The following is a 17,370-nucleotide window of genomic DNA, read 5'->3' on the forward strand; positions in this document are numbered from 1 at the left end:
GGATGTACTATTCCATCCGAGGGCAGAAAGGGGTTAAGGCAAAGATTGTGGGCGCAGGTGGAGGCCCTAGAAGAGGTGGAGCAGGCGGAAGCGCTGCAGGAACTGTTACATACAAAAGTTTGTGCCACAAGCCCTGGGGATTCCAAGACTCTGTGTCTCGTGACACCTTGTTGTCTACTACTTTAGTTATCCATCCCCTGGTGTGTATCAGTTTAGTTCTCCATTTCAAGATGTTTAGTAGTTCAGTTCTCCAACACCTGTTGTCTATTAGTTTATTTCTCCATGTTCTGGTGTTAATTTGTTTTGTTCTGCAATCATAGATATTTAGTAGTTTAGTTCTCCAACCCCTATTGTCCATTAGTTTAGTTACCTATCTTATGATGTGTAGTGGTTTAATTCTACAACCTCTTGCTGTTTAGTAGTTTAGTTCTCCAATCCCTGTTGTCTATTAGTTTAGATCTCCATGTTCTGGTGTTAGTTTATTTTGTTTTGCAATCATAGTTGTTTAGTAGTTTATTTCTCAACCTCTGTTATCTATTAGTTCAGTTATCCATCATATGGTGTGTAGTGGTTTAGTTCTAGAACCCTAGCTGCTTAGTAATTTTGTTCTCCAACCCCTGTTGTCTAGTAGTTTAGTTATCCATTTTATGCTGTGTAGTGATTTATTTCTCCATCCCCAAGTGCCCTGCAAACCTTGGGGATTGCAAGAGTTATGTAGCATCCCCTTCCCTGACTGCCCCACAGCCACCAGAGTCACCCAGTGCCCAGTCATTGAGATGTAATGTCCCTGTTCATGCTTGTGGAGTGCCCCCAGATGCAGGGCAATGGGGTACTCGGTACCGGGTCCCTCTGTCTCGGTTCTGGGGATGTCACGGTGGCCCGACCCAGTCCGTGGCCCTGCTAAGGGGCGTCCAATTAAAGGTGTAGGTGGTGGTGGTTTAGGTCGCGGTAAATAACGAGGACACAAGGTTGCAGTCTCTTTACCTTTTACTGTAGACTTCGGCATCCACAATCCAGAGCACTGCTAACAGGGCTTGCTGAGACCGGCCGGTCCGAAGGCACATCCAGAGTTCCCTTTGCAGGTGGAAATCAGTAGCCTTCCTACTTGCGCCTGTGTGTTGTAGTACCTCCCTGCTGAGCACCACGGGAAAGTCCTCACAACTCTTGTATCTGTTTCTAATGTTCTCTCTCTCCGTTCCCCAGTTTGGATAGGATGCACCCGTATGACGGGGGTAGGCCTGGAGCTATTTTATAGGGACCCTAGAGACGCCCCTCTCCCACAATTTGCCTCCGTTGTCTGCTTAGGTGAAAAGGTGAGACAGCCAACCTAAAGTCAACTGTCCTGCCGTGATTGAAGTAAAGCGTAGAGCCAGTACTCCATCGGTGTTCCAGCCACCGGCTACACGCCTCAGAAGGATGTTGCCACGATCTTAGGGCACGACTCCTCCCGGTATTATCTCCTTTGTTGCTGTGATCTCGTTTCTCACTTCTCCACAATATACTTCGCTTCTTGTCCTTTCTTAAGATACCGCCGCAATGAAGTGCAGGTGCGGCTCCGTAACGATCTGTCTCTTGCTAGGCCTCTGTCAGGATCCCACCCCTGACAGGGACCCCCCTGAATCTTTCCCCGCAACACCCTCTCTCACTGGATGTTGCCTGGGAAAAACCCAGTCAGCTTTCTCACTAACTTCCTATCCAACCCCCAGTTTTACCAGAGTGTGAGGAGTGGCCTAATACATAAAACCTTTTGCTCCCCCTGGTGGCCGGAGTGTGAAGTGTAATGTGTGACTGTGATACCTGTTCAGGTGAACTCCTTTAGTGCCATCAGACGTACCATCACTCCCCTTAGCGGCGGAGCGACAATACTGCAACGACCAGGACTCTGGGGCGTTGCACTTGCTTGTCCAGGTGTCAGTGTTGAAATGCAACCTGGCAGACATAGAATTTTTCAGGGAATGGGTGATATTGTCTGTGACTTGCTGCTGTTGCACAGGCACATCTTTCTTAGAGAAGTAATGGTGAATGGGCAACTGGTACTGGGGGATTTCAACGGCCATCAGCTTTTGGAAACCATCTGTATCCACAAGGTGGAAAGCCTGCATTTTATTTCCATGGCCAACAGATTGGCATGGCCATGCAAAAGTAACTTAGATCATAGGCAGTGAGTTATGCAGAAACAAGCGCTGTGATCTTCGTAGTGAATACTTCTCAGCTGATGCCAATCATCTAAACAATGACACAATTGGGCAACTGACAATCATCCGAGGAGGCCACAGGCTGTTCACAATAATTAGTTCTCTGAAAAGTAATAGTGAGCATACGGTTTATCCACCTCCAAATTAGAACATATGGAATATGTGTATATCCTGCCGTACGATCACTGCTAGCTCCGCGATAACTCAACACTCCTCGCTGCCAACAACAATTCTGTTTCTAACCAAATATATAAATACACACCAATTGGATGCCATTCTTCTTTTGAGGTGCACAACATCAGGATGTTCTATCCCCTCTCCTTCAGAGTACCAGTCATATAATGTACCCCAGGCTCACCCACGCACTTCTTTGGCCACTTTTATGCATTGCTGCCACACTTCATGTCCTCAGAATTTACAAACCTTATCCTGGGAGACTTCAACAGCCCCACCTCCCCAGCTGCATCCCATCTTCTATCTCTAGCCACTTCTCATGGCCTCTCACAATTTTCAACCTCTGAGACAGACAAAGATTGTAACACCCCTGATCTGGTTTTTGTCCGGTTCAGTTCAATCTCCTATCTAGATAACTCACCTCTTACCCTTTGTCCCCCATGAAATTAGGAGTATAACCACAACTTAGACATTTTTAGGTGCTCCCTAAAAACACCTCTGTTTAGGGCGGCCTATCACGTTCACTAATCAAATTCCATTTTATATATATATCCTATTCTCAACTTTTCAGAACATAATTCGCCATCAAACTCAACCGTACCCAAAAACATTATGCATCCTTTATCTATCCCTCATTTCCTCAAGATGGCTGTACCATCATTGTAATAACCACCTGTAATTTGTGTCAACCCCACCTCATTGTAGATTGTAAGCTCTTAAGAGCAGGGTCATCATTATTTTTGCTTTAATTGTTTGATTATCTTAAACTTGGTAACTTCTGACCGCTTTGTATGAACTGCTGATTTGTAAAGCTATGCGGAATACATTTGCGATATATAAATAAAGGTTAGGAGAGTTGTGAAGTGGGGGAAAACAAGGGTAATTGGGGTGCCACCAATGAGGGCTGTACTGTGTTTGATGTTAAGATGAAGGGAGAGGAGCAGAGGCCACTTGATGCAGTGCTTGCCATCTACTGGAGCACATGTTCTTTCTGGACCTCAACTACAAAGCATACCGCTGTGCAGCTGCCAAAGAAAGGTAGTAAAGTAGTCCATCCAGTAACAGAAGTTGTAAATTGCTGCACAATTGCTCTATGCAGTAAAATAAACTAACTTCTCATGCCTCATGTCATATCTGTCTCACAACCCTAAACAGCTATTCAGTACTTTCAATTCTCTCCTCAGTCCACCAGCTCCTCTTCCCTCTCCTCTTATCTCAGCTGGAGATTTTGCCTCACCACCTGTGAACTTGAGCCAATAACATCCCACCTCATTCCAAACTTTACCACAGTCTTCATCCCAAGCCTAACCCATCTCTTCAACCTGTCACTAACAATGGGTGTCTTCCCTCTTGATTGAAAAATACCTCGAATACACACATCCTCAAAAAGCCCACTCTTGACCCACCATTAGTGTTGAGCCACCCCCCTAGTGTTCGAGTTCGGTTCATCGAATTGGGGCGTGTTCGATGAATGTTCGTCAAATGTTCGACGAACACCATCGAACCCCATTGAAACCAATGGCAGGAAAACACAAACACATACAAACACATAGAAAACACATAGAAAACACCTTAAAATGTGTCCAAAAGCTGACAAACTGCTCAGCAGACACAACAAACACATGTAAAAGTCACAAGTACATATAATCATGCGAAAATAAAAGAGGTAGAGGAGTAAAAGGAGGAGGAGACACAGATATAGGCATGTCATGCCCTTCTAAAATCAAGAAAGGCTGGAGTAAAAATCTAAAATCAGCCTACCAACATGCAGACGTCGTGACAAAAAAATTTAAAAAATAAATATCTTTAGGTAGAATGGCGGGTTCATTCAGAACACTTTCCTTAGAAGAGGTAGTGGTATCCCCTTTGGGAGTCATCCCAAAAAAGGAACCCAATACATTCAGACTAATCCACCATTTGTCATATCCAAGAGGCAGGTCAGTAAACAACAACATCGATGCGGAACCAAGTACAGTACTCTATACTTTACCACCTTTGACGAGGCAATCAGGCGGGTCAAGAAGTTGGGAAGGGGCACCCTAATGGCCAAATCAGACATTGAGGGGGCATCCCGATTACTCCCTGTGCCTCCGAATAGTGTCCGCCTATTGGGCTGCTTCTGTGAAGGAGCATACTGCATTGATCGCTGTTTGCACATGGGGTGCTCCATATCCTGCTCACTATTTTAGGTGTTTAGTTGCTTTCTCGAATGGGTCATCATGGACGTTTCTAAGGGGGCACATATTATCCATTACCTTGATGACTTCTTATGCCTGGGCCCAAAAGGTTCACCACAGTGTGAATACACGTGGTAGTCCACCTGTGAGAAGGAGAGAGCTGGAGGGAGAGCGAACACCTCAAAGCCGAGGGGTTAGATTGAGAAAAGAAGAAGGTGGTGTAGCTTGCTTCATGGGTGGGGTACTCTGCTGAGTAGCAGACACTGCTACTAGGCACAAAAGGATTTCCTGGGCTAGATGCAGTTAAAAATTAGTAATTAGATAAACAGGCGGTGTAGCTTACTTCATGGGTGGGGTACTCTGCTGAGTAGCAGACACTGCTACTAGGCCCAAAGTATTGCCTGGGCTAGATGCAGTTAAAAATTAGTAATTAGATAAACAGGTGGTGTAGTTTGCTTCATGGGTGGGGTACTCTGCTGAGTAGCAGACACTGCTACTAGGCCCAAAGTATTGTCTGGGCTAGATGCAGTTAAAAATTAGTAATTAGATAAACAGGTGGTGTAGCTTGCTTCATGGGTGGGGTACTCTGCTGAGTAGCAGACACTGAAGCTTTGGAGCAGACCTCTGAATCCCAGGCCATAGTATGAGTAAACAGCTCAGCAGACTCAACCATCTGTGTTACCCCAAGCCATAGTATATGCAGTTTCTAAAGGTTAAAAGGGGGGGGAGCGACCCCACCCACCTGGAATTGATGATGCCAACATCATGTAAAACACAGCAAGGGGACTCCAAAAAGAGTCTCCATTTTTTCCAAAAATTGGGCCACAGACACCATTTAAGTGGCATCAATTTCTCCAAAGTTTCTTAAACTGGTTGGTGAGGTGACTTTAAAAAATCATCAAGCTTTTAGTCTCCCTAGGATGGCACGGGGTAGAAAAGTCCTTGCGGATCCAGGATTTGTTCATCTTGATGAACGTCAGACTGTCTACATTCTCACTGGACAGCCGCGTGCGCTTATCTGTCAGCACACCACCAGCAGCGGTGAACACACATTCAGAGAGAATGCTGGCTGCGGGGCACGACAAGATCTCCAAGGCGTGAGTGGCGAGCTCTGGCCATTTTTCCAGATTGGAAGCCCAAAATGAGCAAGGGTCCAGTTCCACAGTCATGGCATCGATGTTAACTTGGAGATACTCCTGTACCATCCTCTCTAGGCGTTGGCTATGGGTCAGCCTTCTTGTCTCTTGTGGCCGTGCAAAGGATGGTCTAAAAAATTGTTGAAATGATAGGAAAAAAATTGCTTTTACCACCAGATACGATGTTACTGTTACGGTTTGAGTGATGACTCGACAGTCCCACGGTTGGCAAGTTAGTACTCAGAGATTCACTACGTGCACCACTGGTGTTTTGTGGAAAAGCAGATGTAAGATTCTGTAACAGGCTCTGCTGATACTCCTGCATGCGTGAATCCCTTTCTATGGCAGGAATTATTTCGCCAATTTTTTTTTGTATCGGGGATCTAAGAGTGTGGCAACCCAGTAGTTGGCATTACTTCGGATTCTGAAAATCCGAGGGTCATGTTGCAGGTAGTGCAGCAAGAAGTCACTCATGTGTCTTGCGCATCCAGGAGTACCAAGTCCTTGTTGTCTTGGTGGCGGTGAGGTGAGAATCATGCTTATTTCCTCTGCCCTCTCCCCCCAACCTCGCACAACAGAAATTTGATCAAGGTCTCCCTCATCTGATGAGTCTTCCATGCCCAGCGCCAGTTCGTCCTTCACTTCTTCCTCGGCTCCTGCACCTTCCTCAACAGTTTGGCTGCTACCATGTGCCCTCAGTAATCCCTCTACCCCACCCTCCAATGCTAGCCGCCTTGGTGCTTCCGACCGTCTGGACCTTGGAGATGTTATCAATTCCGCATACGACTCCTCCTGTTCCTCCTCCTCCTCCTCTTGTCCCACCACCTGACTCTGAATACTGTTTAAGGTGTGCTCCAGCATGCAAATGACCGGAATAGTCATGCTGATAATGGCATCATCAGCACTAAACATCTTCGTCGCTATTTCAAAACTGTGCAGAAGGGTGCATACGTCCCTGATCTGAGACAACTCCTGCAGCGTGATTTTCCCCACCTCTGGATCTCGTTGGCCCAGGCTATACATCATAACGTATTGCACGAGGGCACTTCAGTGCTGCCACAGTCACTGCAACATGTGCAGAGTTGAATTCCACCTTGTGGGCACATCACATTTCAGCTGGTGAACTGGCAGGCCCAACGACTTCTGTAGAGATGTAAGTCGTTGAGCTGCAGGATGAAAACGACGGAAGTGAGCACACAGCGACCATGCCCTCTGCCGAAGCCCATCTAGTCCGAGATAGTGGGATAAAAATTGCTGGACAACCATGTTCAAAATGTGAGCCATACAAGGCACGTGTGTGACATTGCCCCGGCGAAGGGCTGCACCCAAGTTTGCAGCATTGTTGCACATGGCCTTCCCTGGCTGCAGGTTCAGTGGAGACAACCATTGATGGAACTCGGTCTCCAGAGCTGACCACAACTACTCAGCTGTGTGACTCACATTTCCCAGGCATTTCAAGGTAAACACCACCTAATGCCGTTGAGCCTTGGTGACAGCATTGTAAGGAGGTGTGCAGGATTCCTTCTGCGCAGGTAGAATGCGGGTGGCATTACCAGACAGGCTTTGGGTGCAGGTGGAAGATGAAGAGGAGGTTGAGGAGGCAGAAGCAGTGGAGGAACTTATAGATACAGAGGATCGACGCGCAACTCGTGGGGACGGCAAGACTTGGACAGTAGCCCCTTCTCCTGCTGTCACCATAGTTACCCAGTGCCTAGTCACCGACATGTACCACCCCTGTCCATGTCTACTCATCCAAGTGTCTGTAGTGAAATGCACCCTGTAACACACAGAGTTTCTTAAGGAAGCGGTGTTGTTGTGTGCGACATGCTGGTGTAGCGCAGGCACAGCTTTCTTTGAGAAGTAGTGGCAACTGGGCATCTGGTACTGGGGCACTGCGACGGACATAAGGTCTCAAAAATCCTCTGTGTCCACCAGGCGGAAAGGCTGCATTTCTGTAGCCAACAGCTTGCAGATTGTGAAATTCAACCTCTTAGCTTTGTCATGGCTAGGAGGAAATGGTCTTTTGCTTGTCCACATCTGAGGGACCGAGGGCTGGCTGCCGTGCTAAGACAGGGTTGAGTAGGGTGTCTCCGGCAAACTGCTGGTCTGTGAGGAAGGTGCAGGCGGTGATATTATGTGCCTTGATCAAAGTGTGGTGATCTCGATGTCAGAGAGCGCTCAACACCAGCAGGTATTTCCACTTGCAAATGTACTGATGACCTGCCTATCACACTGGCTGTTGCGGGTAAAGAGGTGGAAGGTCTGCATCCAAAACCATGTGCAACTGCTGTCCCCAGAGTCACAGAGGATGAATAGGCCGCAGATGCACTTGGTGGGGCAGACAGTGGTTGACCCGGCCCACTAGGCTGCATTGTAGCACAGTGAGCTTCCCACTGCAACTTATGCCTCATATCCATTTGACGGTTCATGCATGAAGTACTGAAACTATTCATTTTTTGGCCTCTATTGAGATTTTGGTGACAAATCTTACAGACAACATGAGTTGGATCATCCTGTGTGATCTCAAAAAATGCCCAGGCTTTGCAAGGCTTAGAGCCCATGCAACCTGAAGAGCCACCACAACTTGTGCTCAGAGGCACAGTTGTTGTTGACGATGCAGTTGTTGACGTGCTTCCAGTACTCTGTCTCTGTCCAGGAAGGCGCAACCTAACCTCGTCATCACTAGCATCCTCCTCCACCTCCTCTGCTGACCTCATGGACTGGCGGACTGTGGGTTGACAGTAAGTGGGGTCTCCAACATCGTCATCATCACCCTGTGTGTTCTCACACCCGTCGTCCACAGAGCCAACCTCTACCTGCCCTGACCGAAAAGTCAAGTTTTCCTTCCAATCAGGTATCTCAGTCTCATCATCATCTTCCTCATTGTCTCCACCAACAGGAGTTACAGTTTGGGAATGAGGGTGTACATTATGCTCAGAACCTTCTTCATCTGGGCCTGGATCCGACTCACAAAGATTCTGGGCATCAGTGCAGATCATTTCCTCGTCTGGATTCACAGAAGCTCTGGAGCAGACCTCTGATTCCCAGGCTATAGTATGAGTAAACAGCTCTGCAGACTCAAGCATCTGTGTTACCCCATCTTCAGAAGGGCGGCTGGAGAATTGGGAGCTGTGAGGAAGCAAGTGCGATTGGGGTGTCACCTCTGAGGACTGGAGCATTTGTGATGTTGAAGTTGAGGTGGAGGAGAGCCCACTTGAAGGAGCACTTGATATCCGTTGAAGCACCTGCTCTTTTTGTGCCCCATCTGGAATTTGTAGCGATGCTCGTAGCGATGGTCGTAAGAAAGGGATCATATCATATTGTCCACGAAAAGAAGTAGACATCTTACTTTGGCTGGAAGATGGTGTTTCTTCTGCAGATGCTATTGTTGCTTTACCACCTACCCCATGGACACAACCTTTTTTCCCTTTCCAACACGCCTATTCCCCTTTCCACCAGCAGCAGGTCTTTTGCCACTCATTTTGGTGCTTAACTAATTGGCAACTCTGTAGTTGATGGCACAAAAAACGATGGATGGAAACCGAGTAGAGCTGAGTGGCCAAACTGTGGTACTAGCCCAAAACGATTTACTGAGCTAGATGCAGTAAAAAAAATTATTAGATACACAGGCGGTGTAGCTAGCTTCACAGGCGGGCTACTCCACTGACATGCAGACACTGCTACTAGGCCCAAAACAATTTACTGGGTTAGATGCAGTAAAAAATTATTAGATACACAGGCGGTGTAGCTAGCTTCTCAGGCGGGCTACTCCGCTGACGTGCAGACACTGCTACTAAGCCCAAAAGATTTACTGGGATAGATGCAATAAAAAATTAATAGATACACAGGCGGTGTAGCTAGCATCACAGGCTGGCTACTCAGATGACTACCAGACAATGCTACTAGCTCAAAAGGATTGGCTGAGCTAGATTACACCAAATGCTGTGACAAACACTTGCACAGCACTGGCAGACCTGCCTGGCAAAAAGTGCTATGAACTGCTGTAACCTACCCTGAAAAGGGCTGATATTACAACTAGGGATAGATGCAATAAAAAATTAATAGATACACAGGCGGTGTAGCTAGCGTCACAGGCTGGCTACTCAGATGACTACCAGACAATGCTACTAGCTCAAAAGGATTGGCTGAGCTAGATTACACTAAATGCCGTGACAAACACTTGCACAGCACTGACAGACCTGCCTGGCAAAAAGTGCTATGAACTGCTGTAACCTACCCTGAAAAAGGCTGATATTACAACTAGTCCTGACTCCCTAAACCTATCTCTCTCTATCTAACTGCAAATTCGCTCGCAATTCACACTCTTTTACTGTATAGCTCCCACAGCAGCAGCGGTGCCATCTAACACTAAGCTGCAGCAGTGAGGAAATGGTGGCGACGGGGAAAATGGCTGGTTCTTATAGGGCAAGGACATGTGACATACACAGCCAATGACACCTGCCCTTGCTTTTGTGCATCACATGCACTTTGCTATGTGTGTGTGCACTGCTGACAGGCTGAGAGACTGCACCGCCCCCACTGTAAATGCGGGAAAGAAGAAAAAATGGAGATCGGCATTATTTCAGCACAGATCTATCCCCCGCCCAACTTCCCCCCCAGAACACTATACACTGAAACAGTCTATTAACATTGATAAACAGTTTTAATGTGAAAATCAAGTTAGGCTTTTGGTGAACGAACAGTTATCGAACAGAAGCTCGAACAGCCGAATTTTAAGCAAATTGTTCGAGTTCGTCCAACGACTCAAACACCGTTCAAAATAGCTCGAATTTGAAATTGGCGAACAGTTCGACTCGAACACCGCTCATCTCTACCCATCATCCTCTATGTCCAGTTATCGACCAATCTAGTTTCTCTCCTATGCCTCCAAACTACTGGACAACTCGTCCATTTTGAACTGTCCTCCCACTTTTCCTCTTGCTTCCTCTGTGACCACTTACAATCTGGATTCAGATGGCACCATTCCACTGAAACTGCCCTAACTAAAGTCACCAATGACTTGCTAACTGCCAAATGAAAGCGATGTGAGTTTGTCCTTCTCCTGGACCTGGCATCTGCCTTTAACACAGTGGACTGTTCCCTCTTACTACAGACTTTCTGTCTGTTGATATTATATATATGATATATATGTTGATATTATATGTCTTCCACTCACACACCACCTCCTCATCTCACCCCCTATGTGTTGGTGTCCCCCAAAGTTCAGTTATAGGCCCAGGCACTATGCTTAGGTTGCGCGAGCGCTCCCTTTTAAAGGGTCCGATTACATAAATTAAGGTATTACCAGCCTACAGTTAGGCGACAACTTCTATTTAAGGCTTCTGCTCCAATATGGAGGTGCCTGAGCTATGTTGTTAGTTTGTCCTGCATGCTTGCTAGTTGTCAGCTTCCCCAGGTCCGCCAGTCTGCTTGTCTGCCCTGTACCCGTCTACTCATACCTGTCTGTACCCATGTACTCATACCTGTCTGTGCTTTTCTGTCCATCAGCCAGTCCAGATCGCACCTGCCAGTGCCCATCTGTCTAACACCCTGTCCAGCCCGCACCTGCCAGTGCTTTTCTGTTCCTCAGCAAGTCCCATCTGCACCCTTGGTTCCAGTGTCCCTACAATGCTTGCTTGCATGCATTCTTCATCCTTCCTTCAGGCCATATCAACCTACCTGCTGTAGGGCATCAGCTGCCACCTCTGTTGACCAGTCCTGGAGTAGAACTTTGTGCCACCTCCTTATCCATCCTTGGATTGTAGTTTTCTTCTGCTGCCACTTATCCAAGTTTGGATTTGATTGGCCACCTAGCTATGCCCCTCCAAGCTTTCCAAGGGATACGGCACAGTATTTCCACCACCTTGCCCATTATAGTCTAAATCTACAGGGTTTGCTATAGCGGAAGAGGTGGCAGTCCCCGCTATACTAGTTCTATTGTATTGCAATTGATGCCACTTTGTTGGTGTCTGCCACTAATTTTTGTAAATGTACATACTCCTGGTTGGGTCTCCTTCATGCTTGTTGCCTGTAGCAGTAGGCCTCTAAGACCATCAGGCCTCCAATTCCATTGAGTCAACTACCTGTGTTACTGTCATTAGAGTATTATAGTCTATGAAACTGATATTTGTGCCACCTGAGTGTGGCTAAGCATGAAAGCAGGTTGAGCTGTTGCATGTTCTCTAAGGGCTCCCACACCCACCTCATCTTACTTTGATGTTCAATTGAAAGCTGTAAATGCTGGTCAAGACCCCTATACCTCATGCCTAGCTGATTGCTGCCTTTACATGCTACAATTTGTACTGTGGGTGAATTGAGGCCACTTTCCTGATGTCTCACCCTAATTTGATGTGTTTTGGCAGCTTTTGGGGCCATTTGCAAATTCGGCGATCATAATCCAAACTGAACATTGAAATATTCGCTCAATTCTCGTGGTGAGCATATTGAACCCTCAGATGCTTCACATAATTTTATAACGTTGACCCGTGAAAATAAAAAAAATCACATATTCCCCTCAAAAATGTTTTTTAGCCTCAAATTTTGCATTTTCATAAGGGTAGCAGGGAAAATTTCACCATACAATTTGTAGTACAATTTCTCCTAAGTATGTTAACAACTAGTGTTGAGCGATACCTTCCGATATCCAGAAATATTGGGATCGGATTGAATCGGCTGATATCCAAAAAATATCGGATATCACCAATACCGATACCGGAAACCAAAGCAAGTCAATGGGACACAAATATCGAAATGAAAATAAGCTTTTTCTTTCCTTGCACATCCTTTTCCAGGGGGGAGAGTGTGGGCGGAGACTGCGTGTCTGTGTGGGACCGTGGGGGGCCCGGGCGGGCCTGCCAGGGGTCTGTACAGGCCTCTCGAGGGTCTGTGCGGCCTGCCAGAGATCTGTGTGGCCTGCCAGGGGTCTGTATGGGCCTCTCGGGGGTCTGTGTGGCCTGCCGGGGGTCTGTGCGGCCTGCCAGGGGGTCTGTACGGACCTCTCGAGGGTCTGTGCGGCCTGCCGGGGGTCTGTATGGGCCTCTCGAGGGTCTGTACGGCCTGCCGGGGGTCTGTACGGCCTGTCGGGGGTCTGTACGGGTCTCTCGGGGGTCTGTGTCCTGCCAGATCCGTTTTTTTCCTCCAGATCTGTTTTTTCTCATAGAGTTGTATTAGCGCTGGATTGCGCCTGATGGCCACACATTTCATCTGTTTTTTGCCGGATCCGTCAAAAAAGCTGTTTCCGCTGGACGGAAAACACATACAGAGGAACGTTTTTTCTGTCCGGCGAAAATACGCACAGCGACGGATCCGGCAAAAAATGGATGAAACGTGTGGCCATCAGGAGCAATCCGGCGCTAATACAACTCTATGAGAAAAAAATGGATCCGGCGGAAAAAAACGGATCCGGTTTTTTCAAAACTCGCCGGATTGTGCCTGACTGCAAAAACCTGATGTGTGAAAGCAGCCGGATATATGGATAGATACATCTATGTATCTATAGATATATATCTATAAATATATCTATAGATAGATACTGTATATCCATAGATATATAATAGAAAGGCCGATGTTTCTAAGGCTACTTTCACACTTGCGTTTTTAGCAATCCGTCGCAATCCGTCGTTTTGAGAAAAAAACGGATCCTGTAAATGTGCTCGCAGGATGCGTTTTTTACCCATAGACTTGTATTAGCGATGGATCGTGACGTATGGCCACACGTCGCGTCCGTCGTGCAACGGATCCGTCGTGTCTTGGCGGACCGCCAGCACACAAAAAAGTTCAAGTGAACTTTTTTTGTCCATTGCGTCCGCCATTTTCTACCGCCCATGTGGGGCCGAGACTTCGCGCCCTCCTCCCCGGACTTCAGAATGGGCAGTGGATGCGTTGAAAAACTGCCTCTGCTGCCCACGTCGTGCACAAATTTCACAACGTGCGTTGGTACGTCGGCCCGACGCATAGCGACGGACCCGTACCAACGCAAGTATGAAAGAGGCCTTTATGAGTGTTTAATTTAAAAAAAAAAAACGGCGTGGGCTCCAGCACAATTTTCTGCACCAGAGGGGGAAAGCTGACGGCCGGGGGCCAATATTTGTAGCCTCCTACGAATATCAGCCCGCAGCTGTCTGCGTAGCCTTTACTGGCTATTAAAGTAGGGGGACCCCCCAAAAAATGACATGGGTTCCCCTATATTTTATAGCCAGAAAGGCTACGCAGACAGCTGTGGGCTGATATTCATAGCCTAGAGAGGGGCCATGGATATTGGCCCCCCGCAGCTACAAATACCAGTCCGCAGCCGCCCCAGAAAGGGCGCACCTGTAGTATGTTGTATGCGTGATGTATGTATGTAGTATGCATGTATGTGGTATGTTGCATGTATGTATGTATGTTGTATGTATGTATGTATGTATGTAGTATGTTGTATGCTGTGTGTAGTATGTATGTTTTTTTTTTTCTTTTGTTTTACATTCAACACATTAGCCGGATGATGGGACTTCTACTGTCCCATCATTGGCTAATGTGTCAATCACTGCCATTGTAGCAGGCATAGCCCGATGGGACTTGTAGTCCCATCAGACGATGCCTGCACACAAACACAAAGACCCCCGAGAGGCCCGCACAGACCCCCGAGAGGCCCGTACAGACCCCCGGCAGGCCGCACAGACCCCCCAGCAGGCCACACAGACCCCCGGCAGGCCACACAGACCCTCGGCAGGCCATATAGACCCCCGGCAGGCCCGTACAGACCCCCTGGCAGGCCCGCACAGACCCCCACGGTCACTTACAGACCCACGCACTGCCCACACTCCATTATAGTGCATCATTGCACTATAGGAACTTCCGATTCAGGTATCCGATATCCTAAAAGTATCGGAACTCAGTATCGGAACTCCGATACAGCAAATATTTGAAGTATCGGAATGCTCAACACTATTGATAACCCATATGAGGGAGAAAACTAATGTTTGGGTGCACAGCAGGGTTCGAAATGGAAGGAGCGTCATTTGACTTTTTGAATGTAAAATTTCCTGGAATTATTAGCGGACGCCATGTCCCATTAGAAGAGCCCCTGATGTGCATAAACAGTGGAAACCCCCAACAAGTGACAACATTTTGGAAACTAGACCCCTCAAGGAATGTATTTAGATGTGTGGTGAGTACCTTGAACCTCCAGGTGCTTTACAGAAGTTTTTTCAAAGGGCTAATAGGACATGTTTTTACCACAAAATGAGGTTTGTTTTTTTCCTGAGTGCAACATGTAATTGTGAAATATATTTCAGGCGCAGTGCAAAGCTCAGAAGGGAAGCAGCGCCATACTAAAGTGCAGATTTTGCTGTTATGGTTTACGGATGCCATGACCCACTGGGATAGCTTCTTAGTTGACAGAACAGCAGAAGCCCCGATAAGTAACCCAATTTTACAAACTACCCCTCTCAACAAATTCATCTAGGAGTGCAGTGATCATATTGACACCACGGGTGTGTCACAGAATTTTATACTATTGGGCAGTGAAAAAAAACCTAAAAACCAAATTTTTTTTTTAGCCTCATATTTTACATTTTCACACAAGAAGTGGGTAAAAATGGCACCAAAATGTTTCCCTCAATTTCTACTGACATGACAACACTCCATGTGTGTCTGTAGAGTACTACTTAGCCATACAAAGAGACTCGGGAGGGACAGAGCGCTATTTGCATCCTGGAGCGCAAATTTTCCTAGAATAGTTTGCGGGCTCCACATACAGAGCCCCTAATTGCTAGAAGAGCAGAATCCCCCCAAGTGACCCCATTTTGGAAATATACCCCTTTAGCAATTTATCTTCAGATGTAGTTCCGATTTTGACTGCATGGGTGTTTTCCTGTAAAAATCAGCAATGAATGTTGCTGAGTGACAATTGAAAACTGCCATTGTAGTGACCAGTACCTAATAGTGACTAGACCCTTATAGTGACCAGTACGCTGTAGTGAACAGTACGTTTTGCCCAGCACATGCTGCCGGAAACATGCACCTGTTAGTTAGGGTACCGTCACACAGTACCATTTTAATCGCTACGACGGCACGATCCGTGACGTCGCAGCGATCGTATGATTATCGCTCCAGCGTCGTAGACTGCGGTCACACGTTGCAATCACGGCGCTGGAGCGATGCCGAAGTCCCCGGGTAACCAGGATAAACGATGTTTACCCTGGTTACCAGCGTTAAACGTAAAAAAAACAAACAGTACATACTTACATTCCGGTGTCTGTCCCCGGCGTTCTGCTTCTCTGCACTGTGTAAGCGCCATAGCCGGAAAGCAGAGCGGTGACGTCAGACGTCACCGCTGTGCTCGCTTTCCGGCTGGCCGGCGCTCACACTGCAGAGAAGCTGAGACGCCGGAGGACAGACACCGGAATGTAAGTATGTACTGTTTGTTTTTTTTACGTTTACGCTGGTAACCAGGGTAAACATCGGGTTACTAAGCGCGGCCCTGCGCTTAGTTACCCGATGTTTACCCTGGTTACAAGCGAACACATCGCTGGATCGCTGTCACACACAACGATCCAGCGATGTCAGCGGGTGATCAAGCGACGAAAGAAAGTTCCAAACGATCTGCTACGACGTACGATTCTCAGCAGGATCCCTGATCGCTGCTGCGTGTCAGACACTGCGATATCGTAACGATATCGCTAGAACGTCACGAATCGTACCGTCGTAGCGATCAAAATGGTACTGTGTGACAGTACCCTTAGGCCGCCTCTCATCGCTTCAGAAATGCAAAACGTGTATGCTATAATTGGTTTAGGCACACTGTGGCACTCATAAGGGAGGGGGTCATTTGGATTTGGGAGCACGGAACTTGCTAAATTTCTTTTGACGGTCGAGAAGCCATTTCGCTTTTCCAGAGACATTGTACTACCAGTAACGTGGAAGCCCCCAATATTTCTGTTAACAGATGATAGACATGAGCAGGTACTTGCTTTTTTGTGGATTGAGTTGAAGCTTTTATTGGGAACATTTTCCATAACTTTGAGGATCACATTTATCCGGCGCTCTATGCTGAGCTCTTATATTGGGATTTCCATCTAAATTGCCAAGTGACATGATTCAGATGAAACCTCCTGTGGATCCATTCACTATAATGAGGCAGCAGAGTTACTCTGGACTCCTTCTAGCCTCTCTTCAGTGTTGTCCTCCTTTTGAGAAGTGCACAAAAATGTGGCCGACAGCACTTTTATGCAATCCTAAAAAGATGGACACTACCGGATCATAGACCAGACCGTGTCCACAGAAACTCCATCTACCTCATTATAGGGAATCTTCCTCTGGGAGTTCCGTCTGAATCATGTATTTCAGAGATTTTCACGGGAAGTCCAGTGTAAGTGCTAAGTGATAAATGTTCTCTTAGCCTTACTGCGATCTTTGCTAGGTGGAATGAACAAAACAGCAGGTGAAGAATTGGTTTTATATTTTTTCACAACGTTCCTCGTATGGTATAAGTGATAAGGCAGATTTATTCCTTGGGTTGGTGTGATTACATGTTTTTATGTTTGGCTGCTGTCACACATTAAAAAATGCTTTATATTGCAAAAAATGCATTGCCATATTGAGAGAGCTATAATTTTTACATATTTTGACCCACAGAGTTATGTGAGGGCTGATATTCCGCGTGACGAGTTCTCGTTTCTATTGGTACCATTTTCAGACACATGACAT

This window comes from Ranitomeya variabilis, chromosome 5 (assembly GCF_051348905.1).
Source record: "Ranitomeya variabilis isolate aRanVar5 chromosome 5, aRanVar5.hap1, whole genome shotgun sequence".
In the NCBI taxonomy this organism is placed as follows: domain Eukaryota; kingdom Metazoa; phylum Chordata; class Amphibia; order Anura; family Dendrobatidae; genus Ranitomeya; species Ranitomeya variabilis.